The 20,987-nt window shown below is 39.2% G+C and overlaps 1 long non-coding RNA gene across 1 annotated transcript; it reads left to right on the plus strand.

The window, feature by feature from the left end:
- The first annotated feature begins 16,194 nt into the window (after positions 1–16,194).
- Positions 16,195–19,180, plus strand: LOC121881794. Its single transcript, XR_006091910.1, has 3 exons — positions 16,195–16,884; positions 16,969–17,534; positions 18,003–19,180. It is a non-coding gene; the product is annotated as an uncharacterized LOC121881794 (long non-coding RNA).
- Positions 19,181–20,987: the final 1,807 nt, after the last annotated feature.

Raw genomic sequence — 20,987 nt, forward strand, 5'->3', positions numbered from 1 at the left:
TGTGTTAGGTGTGTTTTAAAGGTTCCATAAATACTGGTTTGAAAACTACAGCCAACAAACAAGCAACAGACATTTTCATTTCTCTTCAGATGTGTGTTGTTATGAAAGACAAACTCCCTTTCATTAGCTACATTCTTACATGCACATAAGTGACAGCTGAATATAGACGACTCTTTTTGTGTCTGATTATCTTGTGTGGAATGCACTCTACTTTGGAGAGAGGCCAGGATCTTCTTGGTGACACTGGCAGGTTAGTGGCACCTCAGTGGCAGCCTGTGGCACTCTGTCGGCAGTTGAAAGACTCACTGTCAACTAGGGCGGGGCCAAATTTCCTGGTTTGTTTTCATGGCAGGTCAGCAGCCGCAAGTCTGTTTTAGGATGGTTGTTAAGTAACCATGTTCTACTTTTTTGTTTTTCATTCATTTTATGTCATTACCTCCGCCAAGGAAGTTATGATTTTGCCCGTTTTTAAATAAAAATGAACAAAAATACATTCTTTACTAATAATTAATTTTATAGTCATTCATAACAATCAGCTACAATAATGAAAAACAAATCCTCAGTTTTCTTATTGTAATAGTGAAATTGTCTTATGTAAACGCAATTACGTAAACACAGGTTTAAATGTAATTGAGCAAACATAAGTCTAGTATATTCCTATTTTATTGCTATCTATAATCTTGTTTACATATATTTAATGGTTACAATATTGTTAAGTTGATATTCTGGTATCAAGTATTCCAGCTAGTGGGTGCTGTGCAGTTAACTGGTAGTTCATGGGGTGGAGAAAACGGAGGAAGACGAAAGAAAGGAAGAGCAGGGTACGTAGGGAGAGAGAGTTTACAGGGATTGGAAAGAGGCGTGTTGGTTTGACTGAGCTGTGTTCGGACTTCACTAAGTTATGAGGAAAACCCAGAATGTGTTGGACTGATTTGAGTGTATAAAAATTAAAAATGTATAAATATTGTGTAGGCTACTTAATAAATAAAAAATAATATTCTCCAAAAAAGTCAGCTACATGGTGTTTTCACATTTTTATTTTTGTTTTTCACTTTTTCATCTTCGTTTTCACTTTTTTGTGACATCTAAACAACAGCAGAGTGACAACTGACCCTATATGGGAGCTACTGGCACTCCTGTGGTATCTAGTGGCATCTAGTGGCTCTTTTGTGGCTGCTAGTGGCACTCCTGTGGCAGCTTCTGACACTCCTGTGGCAGCCTCTGACACTCCTGTGGCAGCTAGTGGCACTCCTGTGGCAGCTACCGGCACTCCTGTGGCAGCTACCGGCACTCCTGTGGCAGCTAGTGGCACTCCTGTGGCAGGTACTGACACTCCTGTGGCAGCTAGTGGCACTCCAGTGGCAGCTAGTGGCACTCCTTTGGCAGCTAGTGGCACTCCAGTGGCAGCTACTGGCACTCCTGTGGCATCTAGTGGCACCTGACATCTAAGCGGCAACAGAGTGACAACTGACACTGACATAAGTGGAGTAAATATTAAAATATTTTCAGAATTGTATTTTTTTTTATTTAATATGTTAATATTTACACCACTTAACTATGTAAGTGTCAGTTGTCACTCTGCTGCTGCTTCCAAAATGAGGGAAAAGATGGTGTGTAATTACACAGCAATAGTTTTCTGTCCTGCAGCCTGCCCCCAGGAGGTGGGATTTCCCATTATAAAACATAATAAAACATAACTACTTTCATTTTTCTTAACATGACTGAGACTAGCAGAATTTAAATCCCTCAAGACTGAAATAATTTCACAAGATTTAAACATGTTCAGAAGATAAATATAAATCAACTATGTAGTATATAAGAACTGCATATCTGTAAGTTGAACAACCCTCCATCTTCAGTTTTTTCAGTGTACCAGTTTAACCTACAGTGCTCTTATCAGTCAGGTAACTTGCAACAAGTGTAATCAACCATGTGTAAACCCTATACTGTCAATTAACAACAAGAAACATATAATTAAAAGAGCTCCCATAAACCTTTGCACTTTAAAAGCTGATATAAATTTCCTGAAGGAGTGGAGCTGACTGAAATTGTGCATAATTTAGAGACCACTTTTCCTGTTCCTTCATGAGCTGTCCTTACCTCACATGACCTACAGACCGGTTTTATGTGGCTGAGGGTTTACAGGTTCACCCACACAGAGTGAGAAAGGCTAAGCTGCTAAACAGTCTTGCACACATTTGCTGTATTTGCAGCTTTGAATCAACAGAGGCAATTTAAAAAATGTGTCAATTTGTTAGCCTGTTTTACGTGACATGCCTGTTTCACATTGTCTACTGTTATGTTAAATGTTAACAGTAAAACAGGATGGAATGTATGACAGATAGTAATATATCTATGCTTTTATCTTTATTACAGCATGTCAGTGCCCATTTGTTATCAAGGAATCACATACAGTATTAATGAAGGTTTCCAAGAAAACAGACACACACATATGCACTCACACGCGTGCACACACAGACACACACACACACACACACACACACACACACACACACACACACACACACACACACACACAGTTTGTATGCACAGAACATGCATCAAACGGTACTCCTACTCGCATGAATATAAAGTTTTTATCAAATGCATAATGCAAATGCGTAATGATTAAAATAGGACATAACGCTTCGCTCTGGCTTTTGTGACAGAGACATATTAAGACTTGACTAAGTCTTGTTTTAGACCAAATCAAACTATACCACGTTGGGACTTTCCCCCAAATAATAGTCTTAAATGCATTCTTAAATCACAAGCCACCGAAACAAAGGGGTTTCCACCAACACAGACAAGACTGCAAGGGGATAAAGGCATTTGCACAATTAAAATATTGAAAGTTATAGTAGTTATTAGGAACTGCACAGGAAACAAAATACTTGTTACCACAAGTGCAGCAAGGGAGAGTGATAGTTTACAGGATGTGGCCAAAGATTTCCTTTATTTTTCTTATTGTCAACAAATCTCATGTGCAGATATGTAGCACAACAACTTATGAAGCTTTGTAAATGGAACTGCCTTCCCACACATGCTCAATGCTGTCTGCCTTACATATTACTACTTTGCGGAGACTGAAAACGTGATAGCTGCTATTAGACTTTGGAGCCATTTCTAAACAAACTATCTCGCCCAAACTCTTTGTGGTAAAGTAACATGTGACCCATTGCAACAATGTGGCACACTGACATGTTCTTACTAGTTTTTGGACAATAATGGAGGTCTACATCACAGAGAACTATGATATATCTGGCTTTGGATATATGCACAATACTTGTAAGGAGGATCAGGACGCATATAGTGTCCTGCTGCTGTAAAAACTCACTAGAGCACCCGATCCGTGGCTGAAAATAATCCCTAAAAAATTCATTACTGTTTGAGTAAAATTTGTAAAATCTGCAGTGCCCAGCTGTTTCAGGAAATTATTTAGCACTTTTAAAAAATGAAAGTATATATTTGTGATGCATTTTTAAAGGTTTAAATCTTCAGAAGGACCAAATGTACTTGGCACTGAGAGCCACAGGCAGGCTGGGAAAGTTGTGAAGTATTGAGAAATGTAACGCATTGTTGGTTTTGGTCTCTTTTTATGGGAATTCAATAACAATATAAAATGTATAGATGTAATGTCACCAGCTTTATCCATCAAGGCATGAGTGGAGTGGTCAGTGATCATGCTTCCCAAAAAGCAATGCACATGATAATAGTTCCTATACTCAACAAGGGATACATGAACAAAACAAATATCTGACCTAACAAAGGAATGATAGTTATTAGACAAAGCAAGGCAACAGTAGCAGGCCCCTTTGAATTACTGAGATGTTACAGCACTCACAGGTCACCTGTATGTGGCCTCTGCAACCCTGAACACTGATTCACTTTTTTTTGGTCTCCTTGATGACAGCACTGAGAAAGATGGTGACACTGCGGAACAAGTGCAGACATGTAAAGCCAAGGAATGCAACATGACAGCAACAAGTGAGTGATGTATCCTGTTGTGGCAATTCACCTTTTGCACTTGACTTCAGTTACCTTGCGAGGCAGCTGGATTGGCAAGATCATGACATCATGAGATCACGCGAGAATCCGTCTTGTCAGGCTTCTAGTTATGCGCATGTATCCAATCGGCGTCCTTTGAGGATTCTCGTGTGATCTCGCCAATCCAGCTGCCTTGCAAAGTAAGACGGTGATAGATGGTGATAGACGATGATGAACAGATGGTTCAACCAATCACCTGCCAAGTGTTTTTTGAAAGTGCCTGCCCTTTTCAAAACAGTTTCCAAGGACGACTTCTCAGGTAGTTCTGTCTAACAAACCATCTGGCACGTCAGGTTATGACCTCAATGAGGAAAGAAACAATTTCTCTTGTCACACTTTCTTTAATGCTCAGAGCATGGCTCACTCGATACAGACATGTGCTGGAGAGGAGTGAGCCCTGAAGAGTGGGGTAAATACTCATTTATCTCTTTCACACCAACATCTAGGAATTATTTGGACTACTCTATGCATGGTTATATTCAAACAGACATGGCAGAATATGCTTCAACATGATAAGATATTCTTTGTTTCTCTTTCACACAGGAACTTACTGTGCAGATGCACAAACATGGTTTCTATGACTGTCACTAAGCATTTTTAACCTTTCAGAAGTTCACACAAGCATTTATACATATTCATACAATAATTTCCCTCCTAAGCCTCAGTGGGAGGTTAACATTTCTGTACTTTCACACACCTGCTCAACCGAATGATGCCACACACAGGGCAAAGAAATAAAAGCACCACCAGACCTACCGGTTATATTTTGTTCTTTGCTGGCAATTAAAAGGTCACGTCTTACCTGAAGCCACTTTGACTGTTCTGTTCTTCCATTCATATAATTTCTCGGTATAATATTGTTTGTGGTTTTGGGATCACATATCGTATGTGTATTTTGCAGAGCCTCGAAAGCAAAAATGGCCTGAATGCTGCTGAATTTGGAGGTTGAAACACAATTGTTTTTTTTTAGATTGGAAAATGCTAAATTAACTGCACTTAACATAGCATTTTTCTGGTCTTATTGACCACTCAAAACGCTTTACAATACATGCCAACATTTACCCATTCACACACACATTCATACACTGATGGGAGGGGCTGCCATGCAAGGTGCCGACAATGTTACTGTGCTCACCCATTCACACACACACACACACACACACACACACACACACACACACACACACACACACACACTCACGCACCAATGGCATAGCCAGCAGGAGCAATTTGGGGTTCAGTATCTTGTCCAAGGACATTTCAACATGCAGACTGGAGGAGCCACGGATTGAACCAACAACCTTCTGATTAGTGGACGACCCGCTCTCCCTCCTGAGCTACAACCGGTTAATTAAACTACTCAGATTAATTCACCTTTTTTTAAAAGATTCTGAAATCTTCAACAAATAGCAGAATTTGTCCTCTCTCTGCAAATTTGTTGCAGGTTAGTGTCAAATACTGCCAGAGCATCGATGAAGAAAAACCTTTTTGTTTCACAGTCCAGAATTAGCTTTAGAGAACAAAATGATCAGACATTAAATGAATGAATATATGGACTCTGTTCTCCCATACTATTCAAGGGTTTTGGACATACTTTATTGTCATACTGTACTGTATATGGTTTAACATTAAAAACTGGTAATATACCCTGACTTTTTATGGCTCCCTTTTGGTTATGATGTTGTATCTCTTTAATGATGGGTATCAATGCTGTTCTGATAATAGAGAGAATAGAGAATAGAAAGCAGAAGGTTCAACAAATGAAGTGCAAAACAGTATTGATTGAATGACAGAATGACCATTTGAAAACACTATTCCTGAACAATATTTAAGTATATCACCTCAGGATGTTTGTACTGATGTTATATTTGATGCAAAATTATGATTTATGTAATAAACTGTTATAGTGTGACCTTTCTTTCCTTTTGTTACTCCTTTTTTTACTAGGTTTCTGGTTTGCAAGAAATGGGTTTTTACTATTGTTTTGAACACCTCCTGGGGTTTCTTTTCTTTTTGAAGTTGGAATTGATTTTGTTAGTGCAAAGAAATATATATTTTAATCCTTCAAACAGTCCTCTTTACTTTATTAATTCAACAGTTCGCTCAAATGTGCTTCAAGGAACACACTGTATCTACACAGCACATACTGTATTATTCTGAAGCAAAGAGAGAGTTACTTAATTATGTAAAACAGTGTCATCCTCTTTGTTTGATTTCAGTTCCTTTCATCTGAATTTTTTTTGAATGAACTTTCGCCTGCATTTGTTATGCTCATCCTGTGTTTCTGTTCCTCATGGGGGATCCCTGACAGGCTGCTGCATCTTTAGATGGATCCCTGACAGGCTGCTGCATCTTTAGATGTTCAGTGCCTTCATGAAATGAGAGGAGGAGGGCTGAATGCTGAACTCAGTTACCACAACATCGAGCTAGAGGGTGTTTATACTGCTGTTACCATGGAGATATGCCTCTCCACTCTCCGTTATGTAATAAAGATTTTAAAATTCATCCTTCTGAGGATGAAAGAGCAGAGCATCAACCCCTTAGAGAGAAGGGTGGGGGGGTTGCAGAGACAGAGAGAGAGAGTTAACAAAAATGTTGTTGTAACCCTCAAGGTTGTTCATGATCTAAACAACTCTGAGGATTCTACTAACTTGCTTTCAAGTTCATTACTTATCACCATATAATACATACGTTGATGGATTTTCATTGAGCAGAATTTATGAATTAATGTTCATTGATGTTTCAGTGAATCTCGAAGATGTCTGCAGCTGTCTTTAATATCCTTGGCTCTGATAACATAAACAACACATGATCAGGGCTAGTGTGTGTCTGATGAGGATAGAGGACAAGCAAACTAGGACTTACAACAGAATGTGCTTTTGTCATTTCTCATCCAACAGTCAGAGGAACACTGCGCCGAAAATCTGCCTATTGAGAATGAAATACTCACCGCTCCTGCAGCGTGTTCAGCATACACTACTTCTGCACCAACCAGATTCTCATCTGTTCAGACTGGCTGATCAGTCAACACACCACTCAGAGATAGCTCAGAATCTTTCCATTGCCCTATGATTGGTTAATAATGCGGCATAAAATGTTGAGACATTGCGGCTAGCTCCTCTTGTGTCATTTGCAACTACTATCACTCTGATGTAACCTGTGCGTCTTTGGTGTACGCTGTTAGGCTATACATACAGTATATTGCACTGGCCCTGGTACAAGCACTGATTTTGCACTGAATTTTTCCTTACCGCTGTCGCCAAGTGCTTGCTAATGGGGGAATTGATGGGTCTGTGTAAATTAAAGAGTATGGTCTAGACCTTGTTGTGATTTGGTGCTATATAAATAAAATTGAATTGAACTGAATTATTCAACATATTTACATTGAATATATGCATTTTTAAATACACAGTAAGAAAAATTGTGTTTCTCCAAGAGGCAGCTGAGAAGAATATGCTCACACATAAAACCACAAGGATAAAACAATAGTGTGTGTTAACTGTAACAATATGACCCCTTGACATTTTTTGCTGCACCCCCAGGTCAGACAGTCACCGTGTTTTGCTGGTGCAATTACTTCTTGGTGTGTGACGGGCCACCAATTGTCGATCTGTGGAAGAACATGAACCCATTAGCAGGAATCGCATCACCTGTATCCTCAAGTGCGTGCCTGTGCATCCTTATGTGATGTTTACGTCTCATCACTAAGGCCACAATTACGAGCAGCTTCCTAATTCCAAATTGGAGATAAACCAATGGAATTTCTAAACTGACTCCATCTCGCTGCTGCAGTGAGAATTACTGTATGTTAAGGCAGTGTGTTTTCACACATTGCACAAATTATCATATTTCAGAGGGCAGCTGCTGACGACGGTGTCATTTAAAAGTTACTGAGAAGCTGTTGCATAAGAAGAAAGGGTTACACATCAGTGTTCTACGGGAATAAATGACTGATTTGTGCTTTTACAGTGAAATGAGCAACTAAAGGAAAAATTTAAAACTGACTTTTTTTAAATCAAACAGTAGGCACTTGCTCTGATACATGAGAGAGGCAACAGGAAGGAAGAGGCGTGAAGGCAGATGTTGCACAGAAGGACTGGGGTCACATGAGGCCAGGGTGTCTTCGAGGAGCAGGGCACAGCCTGGGTGCATGGACTGGATGGGTGACTTGGATGGAAAAAACTTGGGAAAGGATGCGGGCAGAAGGAGGTTAACGGAGGGGAGCAGGCGAGACAACATGAGTCACAAAATAGGTTATTGATTTGCCATGGGGCTGAAAGAAAGAGTGTAGTACAACCCCAGATCTTATCATAGGGAAAATTTCAATCATGCTACTAGCTACAGTGACGTATTTCATATGCTTCTAGAGCAGTGGTTGCCAAAGTGGGTGAGGACAGGCCACACATCATTGTTCATCTATTGTGCATTTTTAATCACCATATTAAAAAAAAACCATGGGGCTGAAAGAAAGAGAGTAGTACAACCCCAGATCTTATCATAAGGAAAATTTCAATCATACTACTAGCTACAGTGACGTATTTCATATGCTTCTAGAGCAGTGGTTGCCAAAGTGGGTGAGGACAGGCCACACATCATTGTTCATCTATTGTGCATTTTTAATCACCATATTAAAAAAAAAACACATTAAACCTACATTAACTCCTTTTTATGTTATGTTTTTGAACATATCAAAACAGAATGAATAAGTAATAAATAACAAAATTACCATATTAAAAACTCAGTTTAATATGCAGGTAGTTGCAGCTGGCATGACAACTCATGGTTACCGGTTGTCATAGTTTCGCAACACGCTTTCCGGCTGGGGAGTTTTGGAGGAGCTCAGCAGTCACAAAGAAAGTGAGTGTCAGAGCAGCGATGTTAAGATTTGAGATGCTCTCTAATTGCTGGTATACATGAAAACAAGACAAAAGACGTCCTGTCAGTGGAGTCAGACTTGCAGGTTGTTCTCTCTCCACATCAACATGTCCCATTAAAATTCATGCAGCCTTTTTTGTTTGTTTGTTTTTCCTTGTAGGCTGCATCTTACATATAAGCTCATTTTGACTGAAGTAAATTAAAGTATCATTACTTCATTTGAATATATTCTTCAGTGACATGAAATGAAATACATTTAACATATTCGCTTATTTAATTGCCTTAATTGTTTATTCTAAGTAAAATGATTTATCTGTAAATCTGTACAGCACCTATTGGCTTTTCTTCTGGGTAATTGAGAATAAGCCTATCTTATTTAACTTCATATTGATATAATATAGCCTTATATGATACAATATGGTATATAATATAATATGAATTGTTAAAACCGAGAAGCTTCTGTGTACATATAGATTATACCAGTTATATTGGGGGTTGTATGGCTTGGGGTGCCATGATAAAAAATTTCCTTTGAAACGGTGCTGTGGTTTAGAAAAGTGGGAAGCACTGTTCAAGAGTGCTGAGCATGGTAGCACGAGGGCTGCGCACACACACACACACAATTGACATTCACATGGCAGAATGCAGCAGCACAGGAACAGTGCTTGATGATTTGTGGTCATTTATTATCAGGACACTTATCAGAGCACAGATTCATTTATTTGGTCCATCGGATGGCATTAAATAATGCTGGTGTTATATTAGTTTAGGGCAATGAGAGAAGATGAGTAGAGGAGATAGCAAGAAGCGCACATATCCAACGCACTTGGGTAGTAGAGTTACTCTGTTAGTGTGTGTCTTTCTGAGTGAGTCTATATCTGACAAGGTTGTTTACTGTATAAAAGGGAAGGGCTGTTCTTTTATTATGGGACTGCAGTGTTGCTTCAGGAAAGTGGGTCAAAAACAACTTTTTTTTTGTTTTTACAATATTTTTCTGGGTTTTCAAGCTGTTAAACCTCATAAATGAAGAATGATTGATGGACTACTTTCAGGAACTGCCAGCACTTCTCACCATGATTAATAGTGAGATTTAAAGTTTTCAGAAACTGCAGTTGACAAAACTCACCACAGGGTCTATTTAGTAGCTGTTGTGGCACTTTGGATTGTATCACATGATCTTCCCCAGCTGAAGGAGTTTGTAATTATTTATTCTGAAAGTGGAATTAAATGACAACACGGCAGGTTGCTCTTATGGTTGTAGATATTCTCATGTCATTACATGATGTATTATGAACACATGAGCAATAACAGAACTGTCCCTCCTGTGTGAGTCACAGTGTCACAAAAGCCACAACATTGAACTGTTAATATGTAACCATAACCCAGAAAGACCACACAAATAGGACATGAGTGGACCATGCTATAACAAGAAACCATATATATATATATGGTATATATATATATACTTATTGATACTATACTACTATAGAATTTACATGAGACACTAAGGACATTTGAACCAGGAGATCCTCAAGATCACCAGCCTGGATTCTTATTGTGTTAAATCCGTCCTCTGGTAACAGAAACAGATTGGATTAAGTCAAGAAAGGTAAACATGCCATTAAGTTTAATATAAAACAGTCAGTAACTATAAGCCTGATCAAGGCTGCAGAAATAGCCCTGCCAATCCTGTGGCTCTGCCTGCTCCCACTATAAATACTGCTAGGATTTTTTTTGGATCATTTGGTCCAAGATTTATTTGGCCACCTATAAGATCAAAAGTTCACAGTTGTAATCACTGTTCTCCAAATAGAGAGGCTACCTCTTCACCTTATTACATATTGCACAAGGAGACTTACCCACTGACATCAAGTGACCTAGTTAATTACTTTAAGACAAACCAAGTGGTAGAAGAAGAAGGTTGCACACAGCATAAAAGCACATGTGCTTCTTATCTTCACTGATCCTCATTTTGAGGTAAAGGGTCTCTGAGTGGCCTTGAGCAGCACTGATAGTCTCTTTACTCAGAAACTATGGTTACATATGTAACCTTCAACTCTCTATTGAGTAACTATCTCCACCTAGTTACATATTCTATAAATAGCTTACCAGGAAGACAGTCGAATTAAAAATGGAGGTGGCATCTACAACCTAATGTGATTGTCAGCCAGCCTTTGAGAGTGTAGTTCAAGGTGCTCTGGCATGGAATAGACAAACAACTGGTTTGTTTTGTTGGACGGGATAGATTTTTTTTCACATGACCTTGATTTAAAAAAAAAAAAAAGTCAGCGACAATGTACAGAAATAATAAAAAAACAACACAAAAACATTAATCTCATTAATAAGGTAGCCACTTTCCATCTGCACTCTGCACAGGTATGCATGAGCACTATGATGTTCAATCAGATTATTCATAATTGGGTTGGCAAAGTGGAAAAAATACCCCCAAAAAAGTATACATACAAACAGGACTACTGTGCTGTTTAGTCCAGTTGCATTGGAATCTGGTTTGTTTTCCTCCTTGGTATGATCCTTTTTGGCAGATCTGAACATAGCAATCATACTCGGGTGTGGAACAAAACAACTGTACAAAGACCCGTTAGAGGAAGTGGTCTCGGTCTGGTCACAAACGAGTTCTGGAGCAATTTGTTTGTGGTGGGAATGTGAGCTGACCTCAATCTGACCCAACTAAAGGCTTACTCTGCAGATTCAACCTACATGGCTCCTCTAGCCAGGTGCACTTTGCATACTGGAATATAGATGAGCAGGATCTACCGTTGCTAGCAGCTAGCCGGAGAATGAATCAAGGTCTGACCTGGAGTAGCACCGAGGTACATTACTGTCTTGATATTTGGGTAGATAGAACATGGATGTATAACAAGAATACATCCATGACATAGAACCTCCCTCCTCTTGTGTTTACATTCTTCTACCCCAGGCACATCTAACCAATGAGCAGAGTGGACGTTCTCATGCGACTTTTAGTGATGAATTTATCTCTGTGTTGAAAGAAAGTGAACCAATGGGAAAACTCAACAAGTTTACTAACTCATTGACTGATTATGATCAGAGCATATTAACTATAGGTTTGAAAAAGAGTCTACAGTCAAGCTAGCAACACTGTGAGACTGTACTGATTGGAAAAGCAGTGCTTTGAGCTAAATGCTAACATCAGCATGCTAACATACTCACAATGGCAATGCTAACATGCTGATGCTAAGCTAACATGTTTACTATCTTAGTTTACTGTGTTAGCATGCTAACATTTGCTTATTAGCAGACAACACAATAACAACTGAGGCTAATGGGAGTACCATTACTTAATGGTTATTTGGTCATAAATATTGGACAGATTAAATTTTGACCTGATGATTGCACTAAATGAAAAGTTAAGGAATCACCTCGCTTTTTTAGCCATGCTGCTAACACTGATAAAAACTACAAGCCCCTAAAACATCAAAACCCAGTTAAGACAAAACATTCACATTCCCCAGAGTGCACACGGGGCCACAGTGACCTGTATGAAATTCACAGGAAATCCAAAACACTTTTACACCCACTGTGTGATGCACTTTATTGTTCATTCACATTTGTCAGATGCATGTCATAAAATGAGGTAATACAGTATGCAGTTCATCTGAGGTGAGCCTTTATATCAAGGGGACGCTTAAAGCAGTATGCCCCAGAGTGTCCTCCATTTCCCTTTGAAACGCTGCCAACCACAGACCTTAAATTGTGTCATGATACGCTTCACGGCCTGGAATGTGTGTGTGTGTGTGTGTGTGTACGAGCCTTCTGACACAAACTCGCAACATAGCTGTTGCAAGTGCCTTGATTCATCACTGTGTGTGCATAGTCATATGATTCTCTTTATTATTTCACTTTCAAGATCAGTGTGTGTGTGTGTGTGTGTGTGTGTGTGTAGGAGTGTGTCTGTGTGCGTTTGTGCATGTGCTGTTTGCCCATTCTAAACATCCACACCATGTTTCCATAACCTCAGCGAGTACATTTTGTGTTTGTTGATGTGTGTTACACAACCTTTTTCAACCGGTAATTCAAAGTTATCTGAAGTAGCTCCCTCCACTATCTGAATAACATGTCAGCCAAGTCCGCAGTGCTATCACGTACTGCAGTGTCCCAAAGGTTGACTGGAAATGCTGTGTTACACCAGGAGTAAAACTGTCATGTTTTCCATCTATCATTTGAGTCATAAGTTAAACCTTACTGGAAGCAAGCAAAACTCTGAGGCATCTGATGTAAAATGTTAAGAGGATGAATCATTTTGGTTTCTTGCCAAGATACAAAGCTTTTTTGTTTTCTAAGGCGGTGCCTTAGATTTGTACCTTTGTTAATTCTACCTGCGCTGCCTGTGCCTTGTGTGAAATATCTCAACAATGTTGGATGGATTGTGATTAAATTTTGTATTGCACATTCATGGTCCACAGGGGATGAAGTCTACTGTCTTTGGTGACTTTTCATCTAGCGCCATCTAGAGGCTGACTTTTGTTTTGAGTTAAATTTCTCAACAACTATTGGATGGATTGCCATAAACTTTGGTACATGTAGTACATTTATTGCAATAGCTTTGGTGATAGTGAGGACGTTTCATCTACAACTACTTTATCTATGGAATTAATTAGCTAATTTTAGCATAACTCGCTAAACTAAAATGGTGAACATGGTAAATGTTCTACCTGCTAAACATCAGCATGTTAGTGCTTTGGGTACAAAAAGCATCATGTTGACATGCTTATAATTTTTCAGAGGAAAAAAATCCAACAGGTATGCAAAGTCTCTTCATCTTGTGTGGCTGATCAATAATCTGATTAAATCAGGTATTGACATAGTTTCTTATGAGTTACACTGCAGTCCACTGTCTAGTATATTTTGAAGAAACAGCAACAGGATTTTCATTTATGCTAACGTTACGAATACAACAACCAGGATGAGATTGTCTATCCTGTACACAATATTTTTTTTCCCAGGATGGTGAAGTCATGACCTGCCCTACTCTGACTCTGATTGGCTTATCCTGATATTCTTACCCTAACCCTAACCAATCTCACTTCTCATGCCTAAACCTAACCAGCCCAACCAACAAAGGCAACGAGTACTAGCCAATCAGAGGCAGAGTAGGGCGGGGCATGTCTTTGCCATACTGGGGAATGGAAAAAAAAAAAAATTGGCATCCTGTACATCAGTCAAACAGCAAGAATTTTTTGCTAACGTTATGTTTTTATTTTTTATGTTAATGTTACTACTGTGAGGGAGGGCTTGTGTACTTGGTTGCTGGTTTAGGACTCTCAGTTCATTTCTGACTAGAGCTAACTGTGTAGACTGCATTAGCATTATCACTGCTACTAGCTGCTGTCCCTCACTGAAATATGTGTCATGTTTAATAGCCAGTGCTGACAGACATTTATCAAAGGTGGCATATGGTTGAAAAAAAAAGTGGAAATCTTAGTGTTGCATACACATTCACATCTAAACATTAATTTTGCTGGCTTCCAGCCAATTGCTTCATGTCTTAATGCTAAAATGTCCATAAATAAGCTATCATGACACATTGTTGACACTCATTAAACCCAATCCTGTGCTCCATTTTGGTTCTTAATATGGCTGATTTGCATGTGTGAACAAAGTGTCAAAGTTTGTTGAAACGAGGTCAAAGTAGCTTAGAGTAGACTTGGCTACAGTAAACTTGCAAATTGCATACAAATTGTTACAATTAATCTTTTTTTAATATTTACTGTTCCTACTATACTTTGCAAATCAGCCACAACTTGCTCAGCAGAAGCACAATGAGAAAGACACAGACAGAGACAATACAAAATTTGCATATTGTATGTGCACAATGTTTTCCTTGTGGGCATGTCACTTCTGCCAAAAGAGAGGTTCTGTTTTTTTCATATCATTCCATTTGTTATGTCTTGATGTATTAGCAGTAGTATTTCAAGTTACTGTAATTTGCATATTTGAACGAGCATATTTTTATCATTTGAACAAAGGAGGGAGTGGCAGCTAGACATTCCCATCACCTTACAAAATAGTTGTAATGGTGTTATGACCCAGAGGTTGTATGAACATTTTCTGTGTATTTCTGTGTATGTGGTTTAATCCTCTGTATGTTTGTCGATCTCTCTCCCTCTCTCTGGTAATCCTGCTGTGGTGCCTGTGTGAAATAGGCTGCAGGTGAGCTTCCTTGATTGGCTGAGTGAATGATTGGGGCTGTGTGAGTGTGTAGATTGCTCCAGGGAGCTGATTGGTTCCAGCCTCAAAGCTTGTGGTTTAAAGGCCGGCTTCCCCCAGCTCCTGCGGGTTCTCCTCTCTCGACTTCTGACCAACCTGTCAGCCAACATTTTGTTGTGTCGAATGTTGCAAATAGCTTTGCAAATAACAGCCCAGGTTCCACAGGGGATGGCCAGCATTTTGGTTTAACCTCTTTTCTCCTGTTTTTATTGAGTTAGGAGTTAGGTGATTTGTACTTTAGTTTCTTTTATTTGAATGAGTAATTTTAGGTTGATTAGCTTTCGTTTCCTTTTGATTGTTGTTTTGTTGTTAGCCCACCCTGAAGCCAAAAAAATATAAAATAAACATTTAAAGGGCTGCAAAATTCCTCGTTGCTGGTAGTTCTTGGGAGCTGGGAAGAGGCGAGTCTCAATTTCATGTTGTGCCAATGTTTCCCCCAGGCAGGGTCATAACAATGGTTAATTAAAAAAAGATCTGTTTTAATGAAAGCAAACTATTACATGACATTAGCAGAGGTATGATGTCTACTGAGTGCCATAGTTTATTCGTTATCTATTGCAATTGCAGTTGATACTCATAATCTGAGGCTGTGTTAACATTACCTCTCTTCACCTCTTTTGTCAGCTGTTAACTGACATGCCACTGGATGTATCTTATCAGCATGCAGCACATACAGTACACAGTCTTAACACGCGAAGGTGGCAAAACACATATAGAGATTATGACAGGTTCCAAGTCATAAAGTGGGGGAAAAAAATGTAACAAGGGCAACTTACTGAGTCAAAGGTCAACATGGGTTGAGATGAAAGGAGAGGGTGTAACATATGAAGTTTACTCTGTTGATTAGAGACAAGTTGGACCCAATAAGATGTTACCTTTGGCAGACATCCTTATCTCTATTGTATTTTACACTTCAATTGTTCTTGTGCAAACCCTTGTTTCCACCATACACAAACAGACATGAATATAGATTCCCAGTAAAGTCTGCCACAGCAGCTGTTTGCACTGACAGTTTATGAAAATCACATGTTCCTTTAGGAATTTGGAGATCCTTGTGCACTTCACATGTCAGTCACATTCTTGTGACCCATGTGTTCAGGACACATGTAGAGATCGGCTCCCATCTCTTTTCAAGAGAAGTAAAGTAATCCATTCATTCAAGGGAATAGTTTGACATTTAGGAAAATACGCTCATGCACTTTTTTTGCTGGGAATTAGATGAGCAGATCAATACCACTCTCATATTTGTCTGTTAAATGTGAGGCTTGACTGGCTTTGAGTATCTGATGATCTTGGCTGCCCACTGTGCCGCCACTTTGGTCGTCATCTCTGCAATCCCGATGCAGCATTGTCGGAGCTGCATGGTGTTCTGGGCACTGGCATTGGACCAGATATCCTGAAGGTGCGCTCGTAGTGGCTGGGAATTTTGGCAAGGCAAACCTACCTTACTTCTATCAACACATTATGTGTCCCATCAGAGGGGTAGAACCATTGTTATTCTCCACTCACGGGGTGTTACAGGGCTAAGACTTTCCCACCATCCAGCAAGTGAGATCATGCTGCTACTTCCTCGTAACAGAATGTGTAAAAAGGATGATATAGGAAGTTGTGGTGGCAGGAGAGGTCAAGTGTTGGACTGTCCTATTGGAGGCTATGCTGCAGAACACGTTGAGTAACATCAGGAAGTATTCCAGACCAACTCTGACAACATCAGTGAGTCTGCAGAAGTAGTGACAAGCTTCTTAACAATGCAGAAAATCATATATCATTGGTGATTGTACTGTATTTTCGAAACAGAATCTACAGGTTGATGGATCCAACTGTGCTGTTTTAGTGGGCTGTGCAGCTGCTTGCAGATGTGGAGGAATATAAGGCGGCGACAGGCTGAGGCATGTGGTCAGAGTTGCTGAGTGGACTCTATTCTAGTTATTATTATTATTGTACACTTAAGCTTTTAATACATCCTGTGGAGTATGCCACCCCTGCATTTCACTACATATATTAAGAAATATGAATATGTGACAAATAAATCTTTGTACTGTACTTGGGCATGTCCAGTTGGCACACTGTGTATGTTAATACTAACATAAACCGTGAGGCCAAGTACACATGGTTGAGACATTAAAGTTTATGAGAACAACCAAGACATCAAACTTTGCGCACCATTCAAATGATGCTGAATAGTGTATGACATCTGGTGGTAGACACACTGGTAATGGGAGAAACAGCTGGCCTCCTCGGTTTTTATGTACCCTAGTGTCTTGCTAAGAATAATGTGTTAAAAAACATCTTTTAAGCAGCAGACCTTTGTGATCGAAGAGGTGAGAAGAGAATTGCCAGACTTATCCTACAGTAGGTCACAAGTAAGTACGTATATAACACACAGTATATTTATAGAATATACATCCTATATGGAGTATATCCTTATTTAGGATATGTCTGAGATTATAAGATGAATGCATGTTATTTAATAATCACTTTGAATCAGAATGAGAATGCTGCATGCTGCAAGTGTAGACTTTTTCAAATTGCAAAATAGTCAGATATCAACCTTTTGCACAGCACTGTGCTGAAGGTGTTTTGAAAAGAAATCTACAAATGAGTCACGGCAGACATCCGACACACATTACAACGCCCTCTGCCCCTGTTTTGTTGTGATGTTTATGAGAGCAGACTGTCCTGGTTTAAGGACGAGAGACATGTGCTTACTTAGTATCAACAACTTGACCTCAGCTCACTCCATCTGCTGAGAGTAAATCTGTCACCTCATTTGAACTTTATGGATCCCCTGAGCTCTGGCCTACACTAAACTACCCATCCTCCTCCACCAGACTACAACTGTTAACACCCACGGTGCAATAAATCTCCATGCTGCTGGAGTGAGACGGAATCCAAAGGGTAATGGTGTGATCTGCAAGAATAACATGGTTAAAGCAAAATGATGGTTAAATGTTTAATGGCTGATTTCTTGATTCATTGTTTATTACTGTAACAAAGTAATTAAAAGCACAGTTTAGGTGCTTGTATCATTCTTTCATATTATGTAATGGTCCTTGAGGGAGAGGATGTTATTCCAGGTGGTCTGCCAATGCGCCAGAAAATTACTGCATCAACCATGAATCTAGGAAGACCCTATGATCATTAATGGAGTGAACATGACTTTGCTTTTCCTGTCCTCTTGTCCTCCTTTCACCTCTCTTCTCTTCCTCCTTTCATATCTGCTCTTACTAACTTTTCTTTTCTTTTCCGTCTTGTCCTCTTTTGCCCTTTCCTTTCTTATCCTGTCCTCGCCTCACCTTCTTTCCCTCCTCTTGGCTTAACTCCCACAAATGGTTAACCGACTTGCCCCTCTTTCCCCACTCTCCCAAATCTCTCTCACAGGCTAGAAATTTTGGATCCAAACGCAACTCTTTGAGCCAACAGTGGGGACATGACCCCAGTGTTAATTTCTTTGTTGATGGTGATGTCCTTTATTGATGTGGCTTTCAAGCAGTGTCATCACAGCGGGCAATCAATTCACCTGAACTGACCCTGAAAAGTACACAAACAACTGCAATGGGAGAACACTCGGATCTCTGACGTAGAAATGATGCATTCAGACAATAAGTTTATACATGATTTGTTGTTGCATATTGCCTGCTCTTGCTGAAACACTCCATTGAGAAATACAGTAAATTAAGCACAAGAACTGAGTCATGTTTTGGTTGAATATTCACTTTCATTGATGTTCAGGACATTGTGATGTGAGAGTAAAGTGTATTGTGCTGGCTGGTGAACTGTGACTGTCCTCTGCTGGAATATAAGATGGGTGCGACTAATTGTTGACAACATTCGCTATATAGTTCACAGTAAATTAAACTACTAAATAATTTAACACTTACGGATCAACATTATTTTGAGCCATCACTAACAGGTGTTGTGTCACATAACTGTGATTTTCACATCTATAAATGTGTTGCATTGCGAAATTGTGGGAATTTTTATGAGCACTAGACCATACAATTCACATTCTGAATTGGGCAAGAAATGAAACTTTTCCCATTCAGTTTCAGGATCACATGATCACATTGCCATAGCATACCTAATTATATTAACACAACTTCATCCACTATAATTTTTACTGGACACAAATGATACCCGTTTCCATCTTCACGCCACATGAATTTGACCTTTAGGAATTTATGTGGCTAAGTTATTCTTAGTAATTCTTGCACATGTACGTTTCCATAAAATCCCACAATTTATTTATGGAAAGCCGCACAAAATTCTAAGGTTTTATGGAAATGTACAGACTCAGTTGGCAACAGAGTAGGGGTGCAAATTTTAAGCAGTTTCTTTAATTGATAGTTGGCCTTGTTAACACTCGATTACCAGTTAATCATTAACCATTTATGAAGTGCGCTGGAAGTTTTTCCATTATAAAACCATGTTAACCACTGACATGACCTATGTTCAACACAAAATCTAGTACGCTACATTAGTAATTAGTTCAAAGAACATAAAGTAAACACCAAGGTACTTGAATGATAAATTAAATAACGTAAAATAATGACTTAATTTAAAGTTATGGAGCCCCCGCTCTTGTCTGCTGCCATCTATTCAACAAGTGGCCAGACAATATCCAAAGTATTAAACAGCAAATGGTTGCAGAACTTCCAGCTTCATTAGAGGTAATAATTAGATCACACTAGATGTGTTGGACATATCTAACAATTAATTAACATTTAATCAAAATTTCTGCAATCTTTAATAGTAAATCTGTAACATTATTGTATAACTGTCAAACAGGTTACTCCAAGACAGACTTCAGTCTGGCTGGTTTAATATAAAATAATCTCCATACTTGATCTACATGATAGAGTGATGTTTATGTTCACTGTAGCTAACGTTAATCCAGCTGCTGGAAACAGCTGCTCAGCTGCAATAGATGCACAAATACTGTAGGTCCAATTTTATCAGCCCATTTGCTGCCTCTGCTAAAATGCATTTATACTCAGTGCAGGGGAGTGTGGCTCATACAGTTCATCACTATTGTGTTGATTTTGTTGAAAATGTTTAGAGTTAGCATCATAGTGCTGCTTTCTGCTGTCTGACAGTCAGCTCTCAGCCTGCATTAACCGAGCAGCTGCTTCTGCTCAAGATGCTAGTTTAGCGTTAGCATGAGCCTCAGATAGCTAAACTGGACATCCGCCTAACAACAACTCTGGAATTTTCACAACTTTATGCTTCAGTGTTCATCAACACGACACAGTGAGCAAATCGAGGCCTGCTGGGACTTTTTTCTTCCTTGGATGGCAGAGAGGTGCGTTTGTTTTACAGTTAGTGAAGCACTTACTGGCGGTGACCAAATACACCCGTAACCCAACCTTATCAAAGTGTAAAAGGCTCCACCTGGTGGCACAACCAGGTACTACAGCAAATCTACAGATTTGCTGTAGTAAATCTTCTGACACGTCCCTCATCTTCTGCATTTCAAATTAACATTGAACAAGTTTTAATTAATAAGAAGTGATCACAAATAGTAATTGTACTCACTGGAGTTAATCAAAAGGCGTATTTGACAGATACTAACGCTTTAACTCATTACATATGTAGAAATATGTGCTGGGAGCTTGCTGGTTTTACTTTGTTTATACTGCTGCATATTTCCTGGCTGGAACAGATGTTTGGTTTTATTTTCAGGGCGAGATCATGTTGTACTGTACATCCAGTACATCTGAATGTACTGTAAATAAACAAGAACATAAATTGTCAGTCATCTAATGTCCAAATCATTGCTAAGCAGGAAGTCATGTTAGTAAACTTGATTTAAACTC

The sequence above is a fragment of the Thunnus maccoyii genome, chromosome 17, assembly GCF_910596095.1.
Source record: "Thunnus maccoyii chromosome 17, fThuMac1.1, whole genome shotgun sequence".
NCBI classification, from domain to species: Eukaryota; Metazoa; Chordata; class Actinopteri; order Scombriformes; family Scombridae; genus Thunnus; species Thunnus maccoyii.